This window comes from Staurois parvus, unplaced genomic scaffold (assembly GCF_062004578.1).
Source record: "Staurois parvus isolate SC_StPar_1 unplaced genomic scaffold, SC_StPar_1.0 ptg000051l, whole genome shotgun sequence".
In the NCBI taxonomy this organism is placed as follows: Eukaryota; Metazoa; Chordata; class Amphibia; order Anura; family Ranidae; genus Staurois; species Staurois parvus.
In genome coordinates, this window is record NW_028317847.1 from 659843 (window position 1) to 685184 (window position 25342).

Sequence of the window (25342 nt, forward strand, 5' to 3'; positions counted from 1 at the left end):
TGTGAAAGGGTGCCAATACTTTTGTCCAGCCCATTTTTGGAGGTTTGTGTGACATTATGTCGAATTTGCTTTCTTTCCTCCCTTTTTTTGTTTTGTCCCAATACACACAAAGGGAATAAACATGTGTATAGCAAAACATGTGTTAATGCAATACGTTTCGTGAGAAATACATGATTTCCTGGAGAAATATCAAGGGTGCCAACAATTTCGGCCATGACTGTACTTTAAGTACTTAAGACAAGAAAAAGAGAGGGAGTATAAGCCTTGTTCATTACCACAAGTAGCATTTATTAGCAGAAACAAGCTTCCATAAAGGTGAAATGCTTCAGATACAAAAAAACAATCCAGTACAGATTCCCAAATGATGCCCATCAAATGGAAACGGAGCTTACATGTTTTGAGGGCTGTACCATCTTCATCAGAGCTATATGACTTACGCTGCCTTGGATGTATAAATATTCCTCCTGTACTGGAGACTAAATGCATACCCCGCCTCACCTCACCTTGAGGGGGAGGGGCTGCCATAAAACAATTAACCCTTGCCCAAGGGCAGACTGACCATTTGGAAACTCGGGCACTGCCCGAGGGCTCGGGGTCAGTAGGGGGCCCCATGAGATGCCCCTGGTACCTTTTTCATAGGCTTTTTTGAGTTTGGGCAAGGACACAGGGGCCCCATGATCCCCTATTGCCCAGGGGCCCCATGAGTTGTCAGTCCGCCCCTGCCCTTGCCTATCATTGAGCAATATGCCTCTCTAGTTTTAGTGTTTCTGTTTTGGTTTTCCTTGAGCACTTTACCCCTGTGGTTGTTTCTTGTCTTATGTATACAGAATCAAGGATTTCCCCAATCTGAAGCGGGCAGCAAAACTTTAAAGAGGTTCTTTAGCCTTTTAAAAATAAATAAATTCAGCAAATACAAATACCGCTGCCGGCATGTTTAGTGTAGGAAGCCTGCTATGACTCCTTCCCACTGCATATGTGTGAGCCACTCAGCGTTGTGTAATTGGTTACTCAGCCTGCTGGGACCTGTGACGTGTCCCAGAAGTCTGCAGGCAGGGACGGATTGACAACTCATGGGGCCCCCGGGCAATAAGAGATAATGGGGCCCCCTGTATCTCTGTCTACACTCAAGCCACACCTACACAACACCCCACCTACATATTGCAGCTCAGATGCATAGAAAGGTCATTAAAATACTTTAAAAAATAATAAAACAACGTTGTGGGGTCACCCCTCCTTTCATACCAAGCCCTTCGGGTCTGTTATGGGTTTTGAGGGGAACCCCCATGCCAAAATTTTAAAAAAAATGACACGGGGGTCTCCCTCAAAATCCATACCAGACCCTTATCCGAGCATGCAGCCCGGCAGGTCAGGATAGGGGGGGGGACAAGCGAGGGCCTCTCCTGAACCATACCAGGCCACACGCCCTCAACATGGGGGGGTGCTTTGGGGGGGTCCCCCCAAAGCACCTTGTCCCCATGTTGATGGGGATAAGGGCCTCTTCCCCACAACCCTGGCCTGTGGTTGTGGTTGTCTTCAGGCAGGGAACTTATTGGAATCTGGAAGCCCCCTTTAGCAAAGGGGCCCCCTAATCCTGCCCCTCCCCTCCCCCCTGTGAATAAGTATGGAGTACATAGTACCGCTACCCATTCACAAAAAAAAAGTGTAGTGTGAAAAAAGACAGGAGACAGTCTTTGACAAGTCCTTTATTAAAAGAAGAAAAATAAGAGAATGTCCCCCGAAGTAGATTCAACGTCAATCACGATGCCCACCACTGCTACCCAAAAAATGAAAGAAAAAAAAAGTGTCCTCTCCCGACGCTGGCTCCCGGCCGTCTGACTGCTCTGCTGGCTTGACAGTTCTTAAAGATGTAAGGGGCAGGGCCAAACGGGGACATCAAGTGTGTGACCCCGCCCCTTGAAGCGTCATCAACTGGGGCATGTTGGGTCAATGATGGCACAAGAAGACGGGGCCACACACGTGATTCACTGGGTGGAAATCAGATTTGTCTGACAACTTCTGTCTTTCATGGATCCATGCTGTCTGTTGCTTGTTCAAAACATTTCCACCACAAAAAATAGTGTAGTGTGAAAAAAGACAGGAGACAGTCTTTGACAAGTCCTTTATTAAAAGAAGAAAAATAAAAGAATGTCCCCCAAAGTAGATTAAATGTCAATCACGATGCCCACCGCTGCTACCCGAAAAATGAAAGGAAAAAAAAGTCTCCGTTCACGACGCTGCTGGCTCCCGGCCGTCTGACTGCTCTGCTGGCTTGACAGTTCTTAAATATGTAAGGGGCAGGGCAATCCCGGGGACATCGTGTGTGACCCCGCCCCTTGTAGCATCATCAACTGGGGCATGCTGGGTCAATGATGGCACAAGAAGGCAGGGCCACACACATGAACACTGGGTGGCCCCGCCCCTTACATATTTAAGAACTGCCAAGCCAGCAGAGCAGTCAGATGGCCAGGAGCCAGCGTCAAGAGCGGAGACTTTGTTTTGTTTTTCTTTTTTTTTGGGTAGCGGCGGGCATCGTGATTGACATTGGAACTACTTTGGGGGACATTCTTTTATTTTTCTTCTTTCAAAAAAGGACTTGTCAAAGACTGTCTCCCGTCTTTTTTCACACTACGCTTTTTATTTGTGAATGGACAGCGGTACCATGTACCAGGGCGGACTGACCATTAGAGCACTTGGGCACTGTTAGTAGGGGGCCCCATGAGATGCCCCGGTACCTTTCACTGGCTTTTTCATAGGCTTTTTTGGGTGTGGGCGAGGACACAGGGGCCCCATGATCCCCTATTGCCGTGGGCCCCATGAGTTCTCAGTCTGCCCCTGCCATGTACTGTATACTCATTCACATGGGGGGGCAGGATCTGGGGGCCCCCTTGATAAAGAGGGCTTCCAGATTCTGAAAAGCCCCTCACTCGCAGACCCCCCAACCACTGGCCAGGGTTGTGAGAAAGAGTCCCTTGTCCCCATCAACAGGGGGAAAAGGTGCTTTGGGGGGGAGCCCCCAACCCCAAACCACCCCCGCCCCCATGTTGAGGGCATGTGGCCTGATATGGTTTAGGAGGGGGGGCACTTGCTTGTCCCCCCCTTTCCTGACCTGCCAGGATGCATGCTTGAATAAAGGTCTGGTATGGATTTTGGGGGGATTTTTTTAAAACTTTGGCGTGGGGGTTCCCCCAGTTTTAAAATTATTTTTTTAACTGCCAGCAATTCTTTTACATTCAGCTGTCAGTGGGGAACCCTGCTGACAGCTGAAACATTAACGCATGGTTTTTACTACTAAAATACTGCATTACTTGATAAAATAACTCATGCGTTATTTTAGTAGCGTTCATTGGTGAATTCAAATGTTTTTTTTTGTAAATGCTCAGATGTGGTAAGATACCGCTTAGTGAATTGTGCCCAGTGAGCCCCTCACTGGGCCCCCTACTTACCCCCGACCCTCGGGCAATGCCCGAATGGCCAGTCCGCAAAATTCTGGCGGAATAGCCAGGGCAAATTGACCGGAAGTGGAAGCAGGTACCTACTAGAACTAGGCACCCAAAATCTCCAAAAGTGTTAGAAGAAGGGGGGGCATAAAGTGGAACTTCCTTTTAGGGTGAAGTTCTGCTTTAAGCACTGCCAAGCATTCGTCGGAGGGATTTTCCCATGGTGTCACTGGGGAGTTTTGCCACTACTGACCGTCCTGAAAGACCATACATGACTTGGTGACTTTTTTTCACTTTAGCACTGATGTGTTACTAGTTTATTATACATTAAGTGCTCATTACTGCACACCTCTACTTTGACCCCAGTATACTAACCATTACTTCTTCCCCGTTTTCCCATTAAATAAACAAAAATACAATTTAGCGATAAAAGCCTAAATAGTTAGACAGTTTTGGTTGATCCACTGTCAGCCTGATGGCTTCCTGGCAGATTAAACAAACTCCGCACACCACTCAGAACGTTTTAATTGAAGTTTACTTTTTAGAAAATAGTTTAGTGTCCCAGCAGAATAACCTTTTGTGCGATTCTCTTTATTAGCGGGAGTACTTCCAATTAAATTTTTATCTGTCATTTGAAACATCACATTTTGGTTATTAATAGATTAAAGTAAGAATGTTAATTTGGATTCATTAATCCGCAGCCAGATGGTTATGGGGCTAAACCTGTCAAAAGTTACTAAGAAATAAGACATTCTTAATATTTTAAGAATATGATACCAAGGTGAGGTAATAAAAAGATCTTGCATCCAAAGTCAGTTTTAATAATGCCACCTTTGCTCTACAGATTACCACATGATTATGAATAATGTACAGTGTATAACACGGTCTACTGCCTCTTACTTGTTTTACTGCCTTTACATAGGAATCATTTGTTTTATGCATCCCCTGTGTGTTTGCTACTGAGATTGCAGAGGTGGACATAGATTACGTACACTACTTTGCCCCCACAGAAATAAACATTTTATATCTGGTGTTCATTGTCATTGTTTTGCTTTTTTTTTTTTGTCATGATGCCACAGTGAGAACTGTCTTGGATCACTCATTACTATAAAATCTGTGACACGTGACAAGGTGTGGTAAAGTGATTTTAAAAATTCTATTTAAAGTGTTTGTAAGCCTCAAACATGAAATATGAACAACGTATATCCCTCTATAGTGTGTGATTGTCTCAATCCAGAGTACTAAGTGTCATTTCTGTCTGCTGCTGTGTTCCTCAGCTATCAGCATGAGTCATTTCTGATACGTTTTCCTGACACCAACAGAAAAATGATTACAGGGGAGGGACCACCAGCAGAATGACAGCCTCAAATCAGTTGTGTGGAGGGGGAGGGGGGTGTCTCTTCCCTCCAATCAGCTCTCAGAGCTCCCCTCACTAAGCTGTGTAGAATGTAACTTCAGTTCTCTGCCCACTTTTTTTCTGAATTTTCAGACAAGTTTATCAATTCAGCACAGATGTAGAGAAGAGAAGTTGCAGATAAACAGGTATGTAGGGGGATTTGTTTAATCTCTGTGTATCACATTAGGTCATTCACTTAAAACCACAACCACTTTAAGTATGGATCAACTCAGAAAAGTTCCTTCTTGTCCCTTAAGTTCCTATTGCTCTCAGTCTCCTCTATATCACCAAATTACTTTATTTTTTACTGCTGTGATCTGACTTCCTGTTAGCGGGTGGCTACCTTCGTTCTCCATGATCCCACTGTATGTAGGCGTGTAGACCCTTCTCTTGTTCGTTCTTGTGATGGACTATGGAATTTGTAGTGTGGTGTCCATTATATGTGCTATCTATAACTTTTAATTTTGTTTACTAAAATGTTGTACTTTTTTATCTTAATGGTGTTGCTGTCTGGTACCTAGAGAGTCCCACCTTTCTCTTCTTTTCCTTCTTCAACATACAGGAAGAAACCTTTTGATGAAAAATAGAGTACAGGGCCATTAAGTAGAAGATGTGTATGGATTATTATTGGGAAACAAGATCACTTTAACTGGTGACTGCTGCTGTTGAAACCTTCTAGAAAGACAGACCCCAATGCAACCAGACTACATGACCGAGAAAAGAAGTGCATCGTGTTTATCTGTTGAAACCTTGTAGAAAGACAGATCCCGATGCAACCAGACTACATGACCGAGAAAAAAAGTACATCGTGTTTATCTGTTGAAACCTTGTAGAAAGACAGATCCCGATGCAACCAGACTACATGACCGAGAAAAGAAGTGCATCATGTTAAAAGCAGTTGTTTTGACTTTCTTTGAGCACCACTGGATCCACATCTAGAACGTTGATGTTATTTAACAAATGTGTGCTGCGCTTCATTTAAAATTCCTAACTACAATTAATACAAATAATAGATACATCCAAGTGCTCCTGTTAATAATAAGTAAAAAAATATTGTATAAAGTAAATGAATCAACCATTATCAGTAACCAAAAATGAATAATTTTCCCTGATGAAGCCATGTGACCGGTGGCGTAAAGTGTAGGGGAGGGGCTTTTACATCACGATGCTCCATGGTTCCATACTGACACCAGCTGGTAATTTTAGGAGTTTCACCATTGCCAAATATTCAGGAAGATACATTTTGTTCACAAAGCGGTTTTTGTACAGATACCATGTGAGTATATTATTTTTTATTAATAAAATGTTTTAAAAGGATAAAACACTATGATTTGATTATTCCTCTATATAAACCATCGTGGAAGGAGAGCCTATTGATCGACTAAAGGGGGATCCCAAACAGCAGGATACCATCCCATCCACATCTGGCCCACTTAAAGGGACACAAGCGTTATATGACCTCACTTAACGGTTTGGTCATATTTTTGAGGTGAGAACACAACCGTTGGGGGAACACACAAATACAAGTTATTGTCATATAAGAAATTAATTAAGAAGCACTGGATATTTATTTTTACGAATTTCTGAAGAAGTATATATGGACTTTTCTGACATGTATATGGACATCATTTTTGGTTACTGATATTGGGCAGATTCATTTACTTTATACAATATTTTTTCACTTATTAGTAACAGGAGCACTTGTATGTATCTATTATTTGTATTAATTGTATTTAGGAATTTTGAGTTAAACGCAGCACACATTTGTTAATTATCATTGGTTTGACGCACTAGTATGAGTATGTGTTAGGTGCAGGCGATTCACAATCAGCACTTAGGAATATTCTATCCCTTATATAGCAGCTCACAAGTTTTTACTTTCATATTAGAACTTTGATGCTACCCCTGAGCAGTTGTGACTTGATGTAGATAGAGATCTTAACTAGGTGGGATTTAGTTTGCCAAAGCAATGTGTATCATAAATCATTTCCAATTCTTTTTTATGAAGTAATTTTTGCATCCTTCTTTTGAATCTCCTTGCTGCTGATCTCCTCCAGCCTATATCAACTTCCAGTCTTCATCATCTCCAGCATCGGCTGCATATTACTGCTGTGGAAGAACTTCCAAATAGTGACAACAGAAGACATCACCTATGCATGTATGTACCCTAGTTTCGGCATACTGTATGACAAAGTAATAATTCATATACATATTAATTATCATTATTGATATGTGATTATTAGCAATTAGCTTTAAATCAAACATTTCCATCAGTTCTGATGGTTAATGCATGCTCTATCTCATGGACAAGAAGGAATCCTCAGTGATTGCTGTTCACTCTCCTTACATTGTCCACAGCTACTGTAAGCTGTGTTCTTTAAAAACACATGGCTGGGTTAGCTTTTCCCTGCAATTCCTTGCTCCTTCCTTATTTAACCAGCCTTTTCAGACTAGTTGCGCAAGTTCAAGAACATTTAATTAGCAGCTACTAACTAAATGAAACTAAAGCCCGGCTAAAGGAGTCCATCTAAGACACCATTATCTAATTTCAAAATGGCGACTAAAATAAATATATAATTTTTTCTTCACCATCACCATAAAAATATGATTATTCAGTTCCATGGACACTATATCTGCGTCCGAATAACCCTCTGGGATTTGTTTACTAATACTGGAAAGTGCAAAATCTGGTGCAGCTCTGCATAGTAACCAATCAGCTTCCAGGTTTTATTGTTAAAGCTTAAGGTAGAAGCTAATTGGCTGCCATGCACTGCCGCACCAGATTCTTAATGCACCAGTTTTAGTAAATCAACCCTTTTACACTCACCGGACAGTTTATTAGGTACACCTGTTCAGTTGCTTGGTAACACACATTGCTAATCAGCCAATTCCATGGCAGCCACTCAATGCATTTAGGCATCTAGACGTGGTAAAGTCGACTTTCTGAGGTTCAAACTAAGCATCAGAATGGGGAAGAAAAGGGATTTAAGTGACTTTGAACATAGTATGGTTGTTGGTGCTAGATGGGCTTGTCTGAGTATTAAAAAAAGCTGATCTACTGGGATTTTCACGCACAACCATCTCTAGGGTTTACAGAGAATGGTCCAAAAAAGAGAAAATATCCAGTGAGTGGCAGTTGTGTAGATGAAAATGCTTTGTTGATGTTAGAGGTCAGAGGAGAATGGGCAGACTGGTTCGAGATGATAGAGAGGCAACAGTAACTCATGTCAATATGGAACGAAATCTCTAAGAAATGTCTCCAACACCTTGAATCTATGCCACAAAGAAATAATGCAGTTCTGAAGTCAAAAGGGGATCCAAAAGGGGATCTAGAAAGGTGTATTGGTTTAATAGGACATTGTGGAAGATATTACAGTTTATACATTACAGTTACCTCCCCTAATTGTTGAGTACTTCTATACCATTCCCTTATTTTTCCATAGAAAGTAAAATAAAAGAGAGATAGAAAGATTTTTACATTATAGACTAATTGTTGTATTTTGTCTAGCGTTCCTCCTAAGTGTAGCCCTATACATCACAAGTCCAAACAAAATGTAGTAAACTTTTTAGCTCTCCTTTGAGGCATTCGATAGCTCCGAGCCCATTATTTTAGGATGGCTGAGATTTCCGATGTGTTGACCATTTTGGTTTCTCAGAAACTGAATTACAGCAGACAGTTCAGCCGAGCAATATCTTCTAACCTCATTGGAAGTCAGTATTAGGAAGGGACATGCAAACTCCACCATCTCACATAACATAGTTTTAAAAGTTAATCCAAAGAACTCATTTATTCTTCCTGTCATCAGTCTGTTTTGAGACAGAAAATAATGAAAGAAAAAAAAGTATCTCCTTCTTTCCTTTCTGATCTGAGTTTAATATTTCAGATATTATTTTTTCACATTACAACCAGCCAAATTTGCTGCACACATTATTTCACTCTAGTAGAATAAAGCTTCATTATAAAGGTGGGGTATGTAGTGAGGTTTTATGTCCTAGCGACAATTAGAATGTGGCTGGTTTGCCATGGACAAATAGTTATTTATGCATTAGTACAAACTGATTTACTGTACTTGTAGCATTCACCATCAAAAGGGCTGCTGATTGCCACAGGTTCTTTTCCCCATTTTGTGTAGAGTCAGCCTGTGCAGAGGTACAGCATGGTGAGGCAGCAGTACACACATTGAGTCCATTTGCTGTAAACGTGAAACTTGTATTGAGTAAAATGCAGGGGCGGACTGACCATTCGAGCACTCAGGCACTGCCCGAGGGCCCGGGGTCAGTAGGGGGCCCCATGAGATGCCCCTGGTACCTTTTTGATAGGCTTTTTTGAGTGTGGGCAAGGACACAGGGGCCCCATGATCCCCTATTGCCCGGGGGCCCCATGAGTTGTCAGTCTGCCCCTGGTAAAATGTCAAAGTTACAAACACCCTAGTGGGAGAGGCTGAGGAGAGATGCCAGCAGCGTCTCTCTCAGAGCCTTGCCTGTCCAGTCCAAAGCAGGGAGGTTTTCCTTACAGGATAGCAAGGCCCTAACCTGTCCCTTCTCATTTGGAATATCTCCCTATCGCTAAGTACAATCTCCTAGATTGTAAGCTCGGAAGAGCAGGGCCCTCGAACCCCTCGTGTTTTGTATTGTTTCTGTCTTGTCTCATGTTCTGTCCCCCTTGCTATTGTACAGCGCTGAGCATACCCTTTTGGCGCTATATAAATACAGTATAATAATAATAATAATTTAACTGTCAGGAACCATGAACCAGGCGGAGACAGAAAGTGCAGTTAAAATCACACCTTTAATGAAATAACAAATATACCATAGATCAGGAACATAGTCAAAACAGAAGCCAGGGTTTGGATGCCAGAGCGGGTTATCAGACAAGCCAGAGTAGGGAAGTCAGTGTAGTGAGGAGCCAAAAATCAGGAACAGGAATAGGAAGAGAAGTCAGCCAGACCGGGTTGTACACAGGAACACAGGCAGGAACACACTGGAGATCAAGGACCACACAAGGGCAAGAAGGAAGCAGCTAAGCTGATAAAATAGCAAAAAGTGCTGGTTGTAGGCTGGACTAATGAGGCAGGTAATGGTATCCAGGTGGGTCACTGTGGACACAATGAGTAGCTGGAAATTAACCAACAGCTGAGCAGCTTCTGAACACTGAAAGAAAAGAGCTGCTGATTAAGTAGCAGGAGCACAGCCCTGATATTTCCCTAGCAAACAGGGTCCCTCTCCCTATCCTAGCCACTCACAGAAAAGCACACCAAAACCCGGTGACAGGGACTTATACAGACCTTGCTACCCAAGATGGCCACAAAGGGTCACATAGCTGCAGTATAGCCAACTGGAACGGTGCTCCATTGACCTAGCAAATCAGAGAAACTGTGTTTCCCTCGACTTCCTCTCCAGGTTGGGGTACTATTATGAGCGCTAATGGAGATAGCAGACTGCACCTGCCTACGAGCCAGGCACACAGCAGCCATCACTCACTCTGGCTTATTGATCAGTCAAGGGATTTGTCTTTTTACGTTTTATTGCAGTTTAAACATGGGTCAGGTGGAGGATCTGTGGAATACTCTGACAGTACTATACTTTAGTAATAAGACACTCTACTCTTTATCAACACTTCTTACATAGTCCCTCCAGTAGAAGCCCAAGTAAGAAGCAATACGGACCATTGTAAGCTTTGTCTCAGTCCACTGCCACTCATGCACTAGGAAGAGCAGCAAACCAGTCACTAGTATTCTAGGGTCAGGTCTATACTCACAATGTCCCTGGATAATTGGTGCCTTCTTCCAAAATCAGCCAGACATTCACCTGTGAGCTCCCCAGACAAGATTCTTAGTGAAATTCCTCAATCTGCTCCAAGGATTCTCAAAAAAGTAGGTCCCCCAGCACTGTCCTAGCTGGGACATTGATGAATTCATGTATAACTACAGCTAAGCTGCCTAGAAGGGCAGCAGCCCTTCAGGGTGTGGACTTCTCCTCCCGGACAAGACATCACTGCTCCAGATCCCAGAATATTTATGTGTTCTTCAGCCATCTACTGGGCACACTTCCCCATAAATATTCAGACTGCTCATTTGATTGCTCCACTTCTGTGTTCTGGGGCCTTCCAGACGGCAAGGAGAAGCAATCAAACCTGTAGCCCGTGAGACCCAGATCAAACTAAAACAATCAACAACTGTTCCACTGGTTACAGAGAAGCACAAAAAGAACTACATTTTCCTAACATCCTATCACCTAACTAGGAGGGTGCTACATACCATAAGGCTCTTGAAGAAGAAGTAGTAAGAGATCAATATGTATGTTCATTCCACAGACCAGAACCATTTTCAAAATTGTATAATGCTGTAGGAAGAGAACTGAATGTAGTACTCAAAAGCTTGAATCTTTATTAATTCAAGCTAGCCAATAAAGGGTATCTCTTAACCACCTCACCCACAGGCCAATTCTATCATTTCTGTCTTACATGTAAAAGAAAAATTTGCATTTTTTTGCTAGAAAATTTCTTACAACCCTCAAACATGATATTGTTTTTTAAAAGCAGAGACCCTGGAGAATACAATGGTGGTTTGTATAATTTTTCATGTTGCCTGATTTTTGCACAGCCATTTTTACAACACAAATTTTTGAAAAAAAAAAAAAAACATTTTAATAAGTTTTAACGCACACAAATACAACACAATACACATTTTTTGTAAAATATAAAAGTAGATTCTTAACATGTCATGCTTTAAAACTACGTACGCCCATGAAAAGGCAACAAACTTCGGTACCTAAAAATCGTCATAGGTAACCCTTTAAAAGTCTTTACAGGTTACCAGTTTAGAGTTACACAGGAGGTCTGAATTACTGCTTTTGCTCTGACGTTGGCGGCAATACCTGACATGTGTGCTGCGATCACCATTTATTTATTCCAAATATGGGATACAACAGCCCACTGCTCTATGAGTTGCACAGCGATAAAGTCCGAACAAATTAAAACACAATGTTGGTGCATTGTACTCCATGCTCCTTCATCCAGAGTGGGGGCACTTTAATACAGGAGGTGTGTGGGCCTGGCCAGATAACCAGATGAACACAGAGTTGAAAAAGCCTTAAAAGGAAAACTAAGGCAACCACAACATCTAATAATTGGTAATCTACAATATATCACATTTTTGGCTTTGGGTTTAAACTCGCTCTAAGGATGTTATTGAAGAAGTTAAAGTGTTACTAAACCCAGGACCCTGCGTTCACTATATCTGGTCTCCCAGGACCCTGCATTCACTTTATCTGGTCTCCCCGAACCCTGCATTCACTATATCTGGTCTCCCCAGACCCTGCATTCACTATATCTGGTCTCCCTGGACCCTGCATTCACTATATCTGGTCTCCCCGGACCCTGCATTCACTATATCTGGTCTCCCCGGACCCTGCATTCACTATATCTGGTCTCCCCGGACCCTGCATTCACTATATCTGGTCTCCCCGGACCCTGCAGTCACTACATCTGGTCTCTCAGGACCCTGCATTCACTATATCTGGTCTCCCCGGACCCTGCTTTCACTATATCTGGTCTCCCCAGACCCTGCATTCACTATATCTGGTCTAACAGGACCCTGCATTCACTATATCTGGTCTCCCCGGACCCCGCATTCACTATATCTGGTCTCCCACAGTACACAGAACATGGAAATACACACAAAACACCAGGACATGAATACAGGACCTGTTAACGCGTTTCATACAATCTCGTGCTTAATCATAGTAGTTAATGGTGCTTAATGGTTATGATTAAGCACGAGATTGTATGAAACGCGTTAACAGGTCCTGTATTCATGTCCTGGTGTGTTGTGTGTCCTATGGATCAATAAATACACACTATATTCATCAATCCTCTGGTGTGCGGCTGACCCTTCTTCCGGTTGCATCGTGTGTGGTGGCGAGCCAGAGCCTGTACCTGTTGTGGATTGATCTGGATTGTTTGTTCCTTGACTTCTATCAGTATCCAGCAAAGCCCTGGTTACAGCTTGCAGGAGGAATTTTCATTCTCCTGTAGGAGGATGCAGGACCCCTGACCTTTGTCTGGAGAGTGCGGATTGGCCATGTGCTGATAATATGCACACTCTCCCAAGAAAAAAAAACTATCTAGCAATACACACCAAACTGAGCATATGCAGCTTGCCCCCGAGCCTCTGTTCTATCAGGAGATATTTAGGAGACACTGGAAGAAGGGGAGGATCAAAGAAAAGAGGATCAAACATCCTTTTTACACAATGCAGAGGATTAACCCCTTAGGTTCCACAGTGAGTATAACAAGCATGCTTTACTGCATATACAGACTGATTTTACTGTTGTGGGTTTAGTAACACTTTAAATGGGACAGCAATGCTTGTATATTTCGTATAACATGAGGTTGTGATGTCCTCTGGGCTCAAGAGTGTGTTGGATTTTAAAGTTTTTAGATGAAATTGTATTTCTTATGGACCTGCTCCAGGACCATAATTGGTCAGCTGAGGCCTCTTTGAATTCTGTAAATTGTATATTTATTTATTGCATTCGTTAGTAAAATATTGTGAGCAGTGATGTGTCTCCAAACTTGGAATATTTCAGTGGATATGTTTGGCTGACTAATCAGATCTATGAAGGCTGTTTGCAAGAAGGATTTATAGACCTTAATATAAACTTATTATTGGACCATCTCATTTATTGTTCCGCAAGATTAGTTAAACATAGATTAAGGCGGAACTAAACGCTCTCAATCAATATTAATTATTTGTAATCCTTATGCTGCTAGCATTAGTAAAGACTGTAGATAAGACAGTATATTATATTTACTTGTTTTACACTTAATTTTTTACATTTTTTCAGTTACTTCCTGGTTTCTGGCCTAGGCCAAAATTATATCATACATCCCAGGAGTCTTCATGGCATTTTTTTCTTTCATCTGGAAGAGGGGACAATGGGACTTTGTCATCTAAGCACACCCTCCTGCCTGCACACCTAAGCTAAGGGCAGATGGATTCCAGGAAGTAAATGCTACATGAATCATCTGCCTTTACTCAGGATGGCTGTGGCAAGAAATGTTGGGGGAGATGTCTTTTTAAAGTAATTTCCCAACATGAAGATATGAATGGACTGGTGAGTTTGCTTTGAATATCAAAAATGAACTAAACAATATTTTCAGTTTGTGGTGCTCAGATACAGCTTAGTTGGATTTGCACATCTTCAAAATTGTATCTGTAATTGAGGAGAAGGATTGGTTTTGAGTTGTGTAGATAGTGACGTATAGGCAGCTTCTAATTCTTTAATATATTCCAATCTGTTTTCCTTTTTTTGAGGTGCAAAGTGGATTAGCATCCTTGTATTAACTGCCTTATGGGCATTCCATAGAGACGTGGTTGAGCAAAATATTCTACCAGGGATGATTGAACGATTCATTGAGTCAGCACAGCAGAGCAATACAAAGCAGCTTGTTTCCCTAGTAAAACACAACACAGTACACAGTTAACCCTTTGATTGCCCCAAATGTTAACCCCTTCCTGCCCAGTGTCATTAGTACAGTGTCAGTGCTTTTTATTAGCACTGATCACTGTATTGGTGCCACTGGGGATGTCAGTGGTAGTCAGTTCCCCCCAGTGTCAGAATGCCTGCCGCAGTCCCACTATAGGTTGCTGATTGCCACCATTACTACTAAAAAAAAATTTAAATCAAAATTCCAGTATCTATACCGCCATTTGTACACACTATAACTTTCATGTAAACCAATTAATTTACACGTATTGGGATTTTTTTCAGCAAAGACATGTAGTAGAATACATTTTGGCCTACATTTATGAAGATATTTTATTTTTTCATTTTTTTACTGGACATGTTTTATAGCAAAAAGAAAAAAAATATTTTTTTCTTCAAAATTGTCACTTTTTTTGTTTATAGCGCAAAAAATTAAAATGCACAGGCGATCAAAATCCCACCAAGAGAAAAAAACATTTATGGAAAAAAAGGGCTCAAATTTAATTTATGTACAACGTTGCATGACTGCATAATTGTCAGTTAAAGTAATGCAGCACCGTATTGCAAAAAATGGCCTGGTCAGGAAGGGGGGTAAATCCTCTGGAGCCAAGTGGTTAAGCTTTGGCAATATAACCTGGAAGCTGATTGGGTTATATGCAGAGATGCACCAGATTATGCACGCTTCAGTTTTATTATATAATCCCCACAGTCTGAAGGAAATCAGCTATAGTCAACAATATGTTTACATTTCAAATTCATTTTTGACATATTCGAATTTGAGTCAAATTTAAATCATTCGTTATTTTGGATTAAGTTTAATTTTGTTATTTCTGATTTGTTTAAATTCATTAGTATTGTAATAATAAAAAATTCAGATACACCTAAATCTCCGAACAACAAAAATTTTGTCTGAATTTTGATTTGTAACAAAACAACCTGCACATGTCAAGTTGAAAAAGGAGATCTCGAAATGTATCCAAAGGGGGGGTTAGAGGATAAATGAGATGAACAGTTGGAAAGGACCTGTCTGTCCAGTCTGCCATTTGTTTTGCATCATACATTCCATCATCGCATCAACCAATCTAGTGAATACAAGTTTTATTTACTGTCAGAGGGAACAATAATAAGGAATGACAAAATTTTAGAGTCTATCTAATCTCGAACACAAGGGTACTGAGTGAAGCAGTAGGAAATGATAAGAACTAGGTTCTTTAATCATTGGATAGGGTTTCTAACCACTCCTTGATAAAAAAAAAAAAATAAAGCAATTGGCCTTTAAAGAGTCTTTGTCACATTGGCCTACATGGTCATCTTCGTGAAGGCAGAACTTTGCTTCTTGATGTCATAATGACAGGTGAAGGAATGATCAAGAAGCAGCAGGAGAGGTGAAGAAAGCACAAATTCATAGAACGGATAAAGCAGAAGCAGGGGGATTCTTGCACTTCAGGTCTTCAGGTTCAGCTTCCTCTCCAGCAAGGAGAACCATGAGCAGCATAATAGTGGCTTCACCAAATCTCACTCCAAATTTGGTGAGACTAGTAGTTAGAGGTCGCATTGCCTTAGATAATCCCACACTGCAGATATACATATATGAGGCTCAAAGCCCAGGAATTCCATTGCTACTTATCAGAAAAAAATTCAAGACAACATTAGATTTTTCAGGGTAAAGTTTAGGCACAATTAACATTTCTACTTTTCTTCTTTTTCTTTAAAGTGGCAGATCTTCACTTTCTAGGTTCGGGTCCACTTTAACTAAGTGCAATGATATTATATATGTTTGGCGCTGTCTTTTATCCCATATATAGTTTTACCTGATCAAATTGTAATCTTTCCTACTGTAAACTGTGTTCTATAAATATCAAAACAGAAAAAAATGAAATAAAAAAGGCCACATTTATCTATACAACCTACATAGAACAGATAGAATCTACAAGCGGCAGTATATTAAATAGTTATTCTATGTTGCTTTTGAGACAATTCCTCAGAAGAACAGGCAATTGGAAATGAATAACAGATCCCACGGTAAGGAGAAAGCAGTCTTTTAATAAACTTCTGTTCCCCTTACTGCGGCAAAGTCTATAGTAAATCAATATCACAGAGCAAATGCTTCAACCAAGGCTAAATAAACAAACATTAGCTTTATTTAACAGAAGTGCAACTACAACTGTCCCGTTATTAGCCGTGATCAATTGCTCAGTGGCTTTTATTAAACTGTGTGATTCTGGCCGCAATTAAAATTTATTCTCAATGAGGATGAAGCAGATTGCTCAGCCATTAATTAAACATCCTTGTATAAGTCGGTAACAAGATGGATGGTTTTGCTCATCCTCTCCTGAATCAGCAAAGCAGAAGTCTTTTGTAAAATAGAATAAATACACAGTTCACAAATGTGACCTTGAAGCTGATGTTTAAAGTGCATCTAAACCCTAGAACAAATATTTTATTTATTGCTGCTCACCAGTCCTTAGATGTGGTGGCTGCATTTGATTTCTTTTTTTCAGACTTTATTTTGCTTTAAATTCACCTAGTGATCCGGCCAGTAACCTACTTCCTGTCCTAGAGTGACAACGCTCACTTACTGAATCTATGGAGGTGCAGTGTTGTCATCCTAGGATAGAAGCTGTGTTTGGTCTAAAGAATGTCTCTACTCTTCTTCATAACATAGGGGGAGTTGTTCTGTAGTTCACATATAGTAGATTAACTGGATTTCTTGCAGGATCAACAGTTTGCCAGTTATTGAACAGATATAACAAAACACTACGAATTGTATATTTAACAAACCAAAAGAGAGCAAAAAGAAGTTCATTGTTAGAGTTTACTTGTACTTTATATATGCGAGGAGAAAGAAGTCACAGCTCCTCATTGTGCCTCTTGTGGAGAAAAATCCATCTATCCCACTTTCCTCCATAACTGGTCTGATATATGGTCCTCTATAAATGTACTGATTAAGTTTGCAATCTGAAATTTAGACTGAAACATAATCTTTCTATTGCATAAGGGGAATGAGCATTGCTGTAGCGCACCAGTCCACTCCACTCCTTTTAAACTCCCTGGGGGTATTCCCGAGTGTAGTTCGGGGTAAAGTTTCAGTACCACAAGCGGTAACCCCGAGCTACACTCGGGAATACTCTGCAGCGTTGCTCCAGGATCTCTTCTTCACTTACCTTGTCCTGCGCTCCCGCGATGTCCCTCCTGCAGTGTCCCCGGCAATGTCCTCCGGCGGATGCCGGCATCTGTCTTCTGGGTTCCGTTCCCTGCGACGTCGGGACGTACGGGGGACGGAACTGGTGGGAAATTAAAATTAAAAATGTGAAAAAGTGACATTCACTAAATACACTAAAGTCACATAGTAAAACATTACTGTATAAAACCATTTCACATACATTTTGTCCCGAGTGCTTTGTCCTGTGCCCTGCCTGCATTTTTACTGTTCTTTCTGCCTGGAAACTGAGAAACGTCCATGGCGTCCAAAAAGTGTCCCTTTAGGTCAAAAGTGGTTTTAGACCGGCTAGAGAACAGCGATAGTAAATCAGAACCACTTGCAGAATTGAGTGATAATGATTCGTAGGGAAATTCGTCATCAGACACTGAAAACGATTCTGCGACTTTGCTCAGTGATGTGCGAACTTAGCGCTATATTTTAAATTTCAGTGTTTTGGTTTGATTATATTATTGAATTAAATGTATTATTATTATATAATTATTTTTTATGATTATTTATTAAATTATAATTTATGATCTCGTGTTTCAAATTTTAACATACCCGGGATGTTTACTAGACTCTTGTTCGGACAGATTTCAGTGAGTTATTCCTAAAAATTACAGGCCTACAATAAAAAAAACTACATATTTCCATGCAAAAAAATGTACCTCTTTGAGCACAGAAATATGGACATAATCAGACCGCTAGGGAGGCTACTCACTGATCTAATAACCTATGAACACCTAATTGAGAGGTAAGGAAGGAATTCTCAAACATACCCATTGCAGATCTTGCTATTTCTTATATGCAGAAAGGTGTAAAATAAACAAACAAACTAGCCATTCTAAAAGGTTGCTCACAGCCACCAGTGTTTAAAGCAGCCTTTGTCAACCTTTTCAACACGGAGGAACCCTTGATATAACTTTCCAGTCTCAGGGAACCCCTGCTAAAAATGACTATATCTACAACTCATGATACATTAGTGTGATGGTCAGTAGGAATAATGCTCCTTACCAGGGGCGGACTGACCATTTGGAAATTCGGGCACTGCCTGAGGGCCCGGGGTCAGTAGGGGGCCCAATGAGATGCCCCTGGTACCTTTTTTCATAGGCTTTTTTGAGTTTGGGCAAGGACACAGGGGCCCCATGATCCCCTATTGCCCAGGGGCCCCATGAGTTGTCAGTCCGCCCCTGCTCCTTACACTTGTGGTCATTGGGAAGAATTACCCTCTGACAGATAGCTATAAAGATCAAAGGTGTCAGTGGGAACTGACTGTATCTGAGAGGCATAAACTGCTTATTACCCACGGAACCCCTAGCGACTTCTGAAGGAACCTTAGAGTTCCATGGAACCCTGATTAAGGAACCCTGGTTTAAAGTGTAAATTCATCTTTAGTAACATTTTACAAAACATGTTCTATGCAGTTTCAGATCCCACAATAGTACATGCCAGCTATTGGCATATCCTCCATGTGTGCAGTACACACGGGCCCCAAGGGAGATGGAGACCACTGTGCCATCATACATTGTGCAAGTGTGAGGAAAGTAGTTCTGTGTCTCTGCTGCAGCTGCACCTGTCTCAGTCAGCTGCAGCAGTTTTAAAGTGGTAGTAAACTCTTTAAAAGAAAAAAAAAAAAAGGTTCCCCCTGCAAGGCAATATCATAATGTGCTAGTATGCACCACATACTAGTACATTATGAGAGACTTGCCTTAAAACGAAGCCTCCAGTGACATGCTATCACTGCAGATAGGATTTCCATCTTCACCCGACCTTCCTTTTGGGTTCGCGAGCTCCAGCCTGCTGATTGGCTGAGCCATGATGACTCATGTATGCGGGAGTCTCGGCGACAGCGCACATCTCTGAAGGAGCGGTGCAGGTATGCCATCCCTTCAGAGCACATGCACCAGTGAAGTCACCGGCTCCTGCTCAGTGGAATACTTCCTAAATGGTGCATGTTGGTGAAAATAAAAAATGAGAGTTTACTACCACTGTAAGAGTGTCTGGTTATAATAGGGGAGCTGGTGGGTGTTAAAGGCCAGCACAGGGGGCGGGCTCCTGTAGTATGGCTGTGATTGGCTGTGGTTTAGCTCTGCCTACTGGACCAAGGAAGAGATTGAGGAGAAGAGCCAGAGCTGCAGTACAGTGATGAGTCAGTAGCCAGTGATACAGAGGTCAGTAGTAAGTGACACGGGGTTCACAAATCAGAAGTGGCACAGATGTCAGAAGAAAATGACATGAAGTTCAGAGGTCAGTAGTGACACAGAACTCAGTAATCAGTGACACAGGGGTCAGTAGTAAGTGACTCAAAGATCACAAGTAGTGATGCAGAGTTCAGTAGTAAGTTTTGCAGAGTTTAGGGGTCAGTAGTAAGTTTTGCAGAGTTTAGGGGTCAGTAGTAAGTGATGCAGAGTTTAGGGGTCAGTAGTAAGTGATGCAGAGTTTAGGGATCAGTGGTAAGTGATGCAGAGTTTAGGGGTCAGTAGTAAGTGATAGAGAGTTTAGGGGTCAGTAGTAAGTGATGCAAAGTTTAGGGGTCAGTAGTAAGTGATGCAAAGTTTAGGGGTCAGTAGTAAGTGATGCAGAGTTTAGAGATCAGTAGTAAGTGATGCAAAGTTTAGGGGTCAGTACTAAGTGATGCAAAGTTTAAGGGTCAGTAGTAAGTGACGCAGAGTTTAGGTGTCAGTAGTAAGTGATGCAGAGTTTAGGGGTCAGTAGTAAGTGATGCAGAGTTTAGGGGTCAGTAGTAAGTGATGCAGAGTTTAGGGACCAGTAGTAAGTGATGCAGAGTTTAGGGATCAGTAGTAAGTGACGCAGAGTTTAGGGATCAGTAGTAAGTGATGCAGAGTTTAGGATCAGTAGTAAGTGATGCAAAGTTTAGGGGTCAGTAGTAAGTGATGCAGAGTTTAGAGATCAGTAGTAAGTGATGCAGAGTTTAGAGATCAGTAGTAAGTGATGCAAAGTTTAGGGGTCAGTAGTAAGTGATGCAGAGTTTAGGGGTCAGCAGTAAGTGATAGAGAGTTTAGGGGTCAGTAGTAAGTGATGCAGAGTTTAGGGGTCAGTAGTAAGTGATGCAAAGTTTAGGGGTCAGTAGTAAGTGATGCAGAGTTTAGGGATCAGTAGTAAGTGATGCAAAGTTCAGGGGTCAGTAGTAAGTGACGCAGAGTTTAGGGGTCAGTAGTAAGTGATGCAGAGTTTAGAGATCAGTAGTAAGTGATGCAGAGTTTAGGGATCAGTAGTAAGTGATGCAGAGTTTAGGGGTCAATAGTAAGTGATGCAGAGTTTAGGGGTCAGTAGTAAGTGATGCAGAGTTTAGGGGTCAGCAGTAAGTGATGAGGAGTTTAGGGATCAGTAGTAAGTGATGCAGGGTTTAGGGGTCAGGAATAAGTGATACAGAGTTCAGGGGTCAGTGGTAAATGATGCAAAGTTTAGGGGTCAGGAGTAAGTGATACAGAGTTTAGGGATCAGTAGTAAGTGATGCAAAGTTTAGGGGTCAGTAGTAAGTGACGCAGAGTTTAGAGATCAGTAGTAAGTGATGCAGAGTTTAGGGGTCAGTAGTAAGTGATGCAGAGTTTATGGATCAGTAGTAAGTGATGCAGAGTTTAGGGGTCAGTAGTAAGTGATGCAGAGTTTAGGGGTCAGTAGTAAGTGATGCAGAGTTTAGGGATCAGTAGTAAGTGATGCAGAGTTTAGGGGTCAGTAGTAAGTGATAGAGAGTTTAGGGGTCAGTAGTAAGTGATGCAAAGTTTAGGGGTCAGTAGTAAGTGATGCAGAGTTTAGGGGTCAGTAGTAAGTGATAGAGAGTTTAGGGGTCAGTATTAAGTGATGCAAAGTTTAGGGGTCAGTAGTAAGTGATGCAGAGTTTAGGGATCAGTAGTAAGTGATGCAAAGTTTAGGGGTCAGTACTAAGTGATGCAAAGTTTAGGGGTCAGTAGTAAGTGACGCAGAGTTTAGGTGTCAGTAGTAAGTGATGCAGAGTTTAGGGGTCAGTAGTAAGTGATGCAGAGTTTAGGGGTCAGTAGTAAGTGATGCAGAGTTTAGGGGTCAGTAGTAAGTGATGCAGAGTTTAGGGACCAGTAGTAAGTGATGCAGAGTTTAGGGATCAGTAGTAAGTGACGCAGAGTTTAGGGATCAGTAGTAAGTGATGCAGAGTTTAGGGTCAGTAGTAAGTGATGCAAAGTTTAGGGGTCAGTAGTAAGTGATGCAAAGTTTAGGGGTCAGTAGTAAGTGATGCAAAGTTTAGGGGTCAGTAGTAAGTGATGCAGAGTTTAGGGATTAGTAGTAAGTGATGCAAAGTTTAGGGATCAGTAGTAAGTGATGCAAAGTTTAGGGGTCAGTAGTAAGTGATGCAGAGTTTAGAGATCAGTAGTAAGTGATGCAGAGTTTAGAGATCAGTAGTAAGTGATGCAAAGTTTAGGGGTCAGTCGTAAGTGATGCAGAGTTTAGGGGTCAGCAGTAAGTGATAGAGAGTTTAGGGGTCAGTAGTAAGTGATGCAGAGTTTAGGGGTCAGTAGTAAGTGATGCAAAGTTTAGGGGTCAGTAGTAAGTGATGCAGAGTTTAGGGATCAGTAGTAAGTGATGCAAAGTTCAGGGGTCAGTAGTAAGTGACGCAGAGTTTAGGGGTCAGTAGTAAGTGATGCAGAGTTTAGAGATCAGTAGTAAGTGATGCAGAGTTTAGGGATCAGTAGTAAGTGATGCAGAGTTTAGGGGTCAATAGTAAGTGATGCAGAGTTTAGGGGTCAGTAGTAAGTGATGCAGAGTTTAGGGGTCAGCAGTAAGTGATGAGGAGTTTAGGGATCAGTAGTAAGTGATGCAGGGTTTAGGGGTCAGGAATAAGTGATACAGAGTTCAGGGGTCAGTGGTAAATGATGCAAAGTTTAGGGGTCAGGAGTAAGTGATACAGAGTTTAGGGATCAGTAGTAAGTGATGCAAAGTTTAGGGGTCAGTAATAAGTGACGCAGAGTTTAGAGATCAGTAGTAAGTGATGCAGAGTTTAGGGGTCAGTAGTAAGTGATGCAGAGTTTAGGGATCAGTAGTAAGTAATGCAGAGTTTAGGGGTCAGTAGTAAGTGATACAGAGTTTAGGGGTCAGTAGTAAGTGATGCAGAGTTTAAGGGATCAGTAGTAAGTGATGCAGAGTTTAGGGGTCAGTAGTAAGTGATGCAGAGTTTAGGGGTCAGTAGTAAGTGATGCAGAGTTTAGGGGTCAGCAGTAAGTGATGAGGAGTTTAGGGATCAGTAGTAAGTGATGCAGGGTTTAGGGGTCAGTAGTAAGTGATGCAAATTTTAGGGGTCAGGAATAAGTGATACAGAGTTCAGGGGTCAGTGGTAAATGATGCAAAGTTTAGGGGTCAGTAGTAAGTGATACAGAGTTTAGGGGTCAGTAGTAAGTGATGACAAGGATGGGGTCAGTAGTATAGTAGTAAGTGACACAAAGTTCCGGGGTAAGTAGTAAGTGACTCAGAGGTTACTAGTAAGTGATGCAGCGTTCAGGGGTCAGTAGGTAAGTAAGTCACTAATGACCCCTGAAAAAGTGCCCTAACTTCCAATGTTGAGCTCTGTTCCCTACAGTGTGCCTCCAGAGATACTGTACTGTACATTCCCTATTCAACACTGTCTTATTGTACACTATGGAAGTCTAGACAATATTCAGTGCAAATAAAAACATGCTTAATGTTTGTCATGTTGTCCTGCACATATCACATTTTCATACTCACGGGCCTTGGGAACCCAACTTATAATCATGCACACAGGCCCACCACTTTCCAAAAATGCAGTTCTCATTTTAAAATTGCCGCTCCTGCTTTCCGTTAGATATGCAGCCACTGAGTTCCTCTCCAATGAAACTTTAAGGCCCATCTGTTCTCTTTCATCCCACCATTTGCTGGATGCCCCAAGTGTTATCCTGCCTAGCAACCACTTTGACCCATTCAAACTGCGAACATGCGCAGTGTGATCTCTCGTTCTTTAGCTGCAGTGGTTGAGCTCAGCCACTACAGCAAGTAAGGTGAGAGCACCCTATTCAGTTTGACCGCGCTGGAGCGATTGCTAGGGGTACACACTTGTAGCATTCAGCCTGTTCTGTTGCTTTTGTAGCACCCTCTAGTGTGGTACTAATATTAGTGTAGGTAAATTTATTATGGTATGACTCATAGTAACTTTGTGAGTCTGCAATTAGGTTGGGTTACTGCAAGTCAGGCTAGGTGACTTTGCAAGTTGGGACTCTACTGTATCTTGAGGACCATGACAGCTTCCAGAAGCCAGTGGGCAGACGGGGTGGAGATCTAAATCTAAATGTTTATGGGAGTCTGACCAATCCCAGGCTTGGAGGCCCTGGTAGTGTGGTAAGGCTAACCAATAAATATGGGGGGAAATGGGCTTGAGGTTCATTCCTCCCCCTCCTTCGACAAGATATTTGTTTCCCCATTTTGTAAAGCAATCTATGCTTGGCTATATATGATGACTTATAGCACCTGGTCACTGCATTCCTGTTTTGAATGAATGTTGACTTGGTCTCCACAAGTCTTCAAATACATTTGAACTTTTTCTTGATCAATTACTTTTTCTCATGGTCATTAGAGGCTTCTCCCTGGTCACCCAGATACCATTGATCTATACCTAGCAGGAGCTATCTCAGAATGTGCTGATATCATTGACTGGCACTTATGGTTTCCCCTTTTTACCTGAAGAAGTGGGTTGTGTCCCACGAAACGTGTTGGAACCTATAATGCAAAGCATTTTTCATGGTCTCAAGTGGATACTGTATCACCAGTTATTCATTAACACCTATTATGTCACATGGTTGGGTGTTCTTTGTCTATATATGTATATATTTCCACTGATAACCATTTACCATTTCATATACTTTCTGTACAGTTGAGCCTACTTCGCTCTAAGACAGCGGCTGCAGTTCGCCATGGCCGATGCCTGTGACGTCTACTACATCTAAGACATCGGCCGCTGTCTACTGTAGCCACCCATTGTTCATTTTAATTATATGCCTTTTTGTGTCTATGTCTGACTAATTCTTTCCACAGATGGGTGGTTTTTTAACCTAATAAAAGGTTTTCAATTTTATCTACTGTCTTCACATTTTCACTTTACTTGGTATGGTGTGGTACTTTCAAAGCCCCATTAGCTTTTGTGGTTAGGTTTCTCTTTTCAATTATTTAATTAGCGGTGTGGTACTAGTAAAACCATTACACAAGGATAGGGAGAGTTATTTTCTCTCCACCTCCCACATTCCCCTTACCCATAGCACCTGAAAGTAGCCCAGGGAGAGGATGTCAGCAACCAGAGAGGGATGTGACCGTCACACTGCTGGAAGGTGGAGGTGAGCATTTGCACAGTTTAGTTCTGCTTTAATGTGTGATTGGAGTTTTGGGTTTGCAATCTGTGTGCTGCCTTCTCCTGGATTATAGCCCCAAAACTCCTGCACCAGCTGAGAAATCCTGTGACTGTGTAGAACAAAGACTTGTTTAGTGTATGCATATTGAATGAATTGTTGAGCTAGGTCCTCACATTGCATAGCTTTGGGAAATCCAAAACTGACCATGTATATCAGAATCTGATTGTACAATCTCATTATCATCTATGAGAGGTTACGAATTGAATGGGCTGTTTAGGTAGGCCTTCAAATTGCATAATGCTAGCAAATCTAAAGGCATACATAATACAAATGTGTAGGAAGAATTGCCACTACTCCCGACAAGCCTGTGCAGACAAATAGAGAGTAGTGGACTCCACTCTGACTATGACCCCTATGATGCACTCTGACCACAGAACAGCCCAGTGAGACTTGTCAAGGTGATGTTGAGCATATT

The 25342-nt window shown here is 41.7% G+C and overlaps 1 long non-coding RNA gene across 1 annotated transcript in view; it reads left to right on the forward strand.

Annotated features, from left to right (window-relative positions):
* LOC149470164 (uncharacterized) overlaps positions 1-25342 on the forward strand; it is a 126395-nt gene that overhangs the window by 87039 nt on the left and 14014 nt on the right. The window contains exons 2-3 of the long non-coding RNA XR_016310136.1: positions 5396-5485; positions 6891-6991. This is a non-coding gene — a long non-coding RNA (uncharacterized LOC149470164). The remainder of the gene's footprint in view (positions 1-5395; positions 5486-6890; positions 6992-25342) is intronic.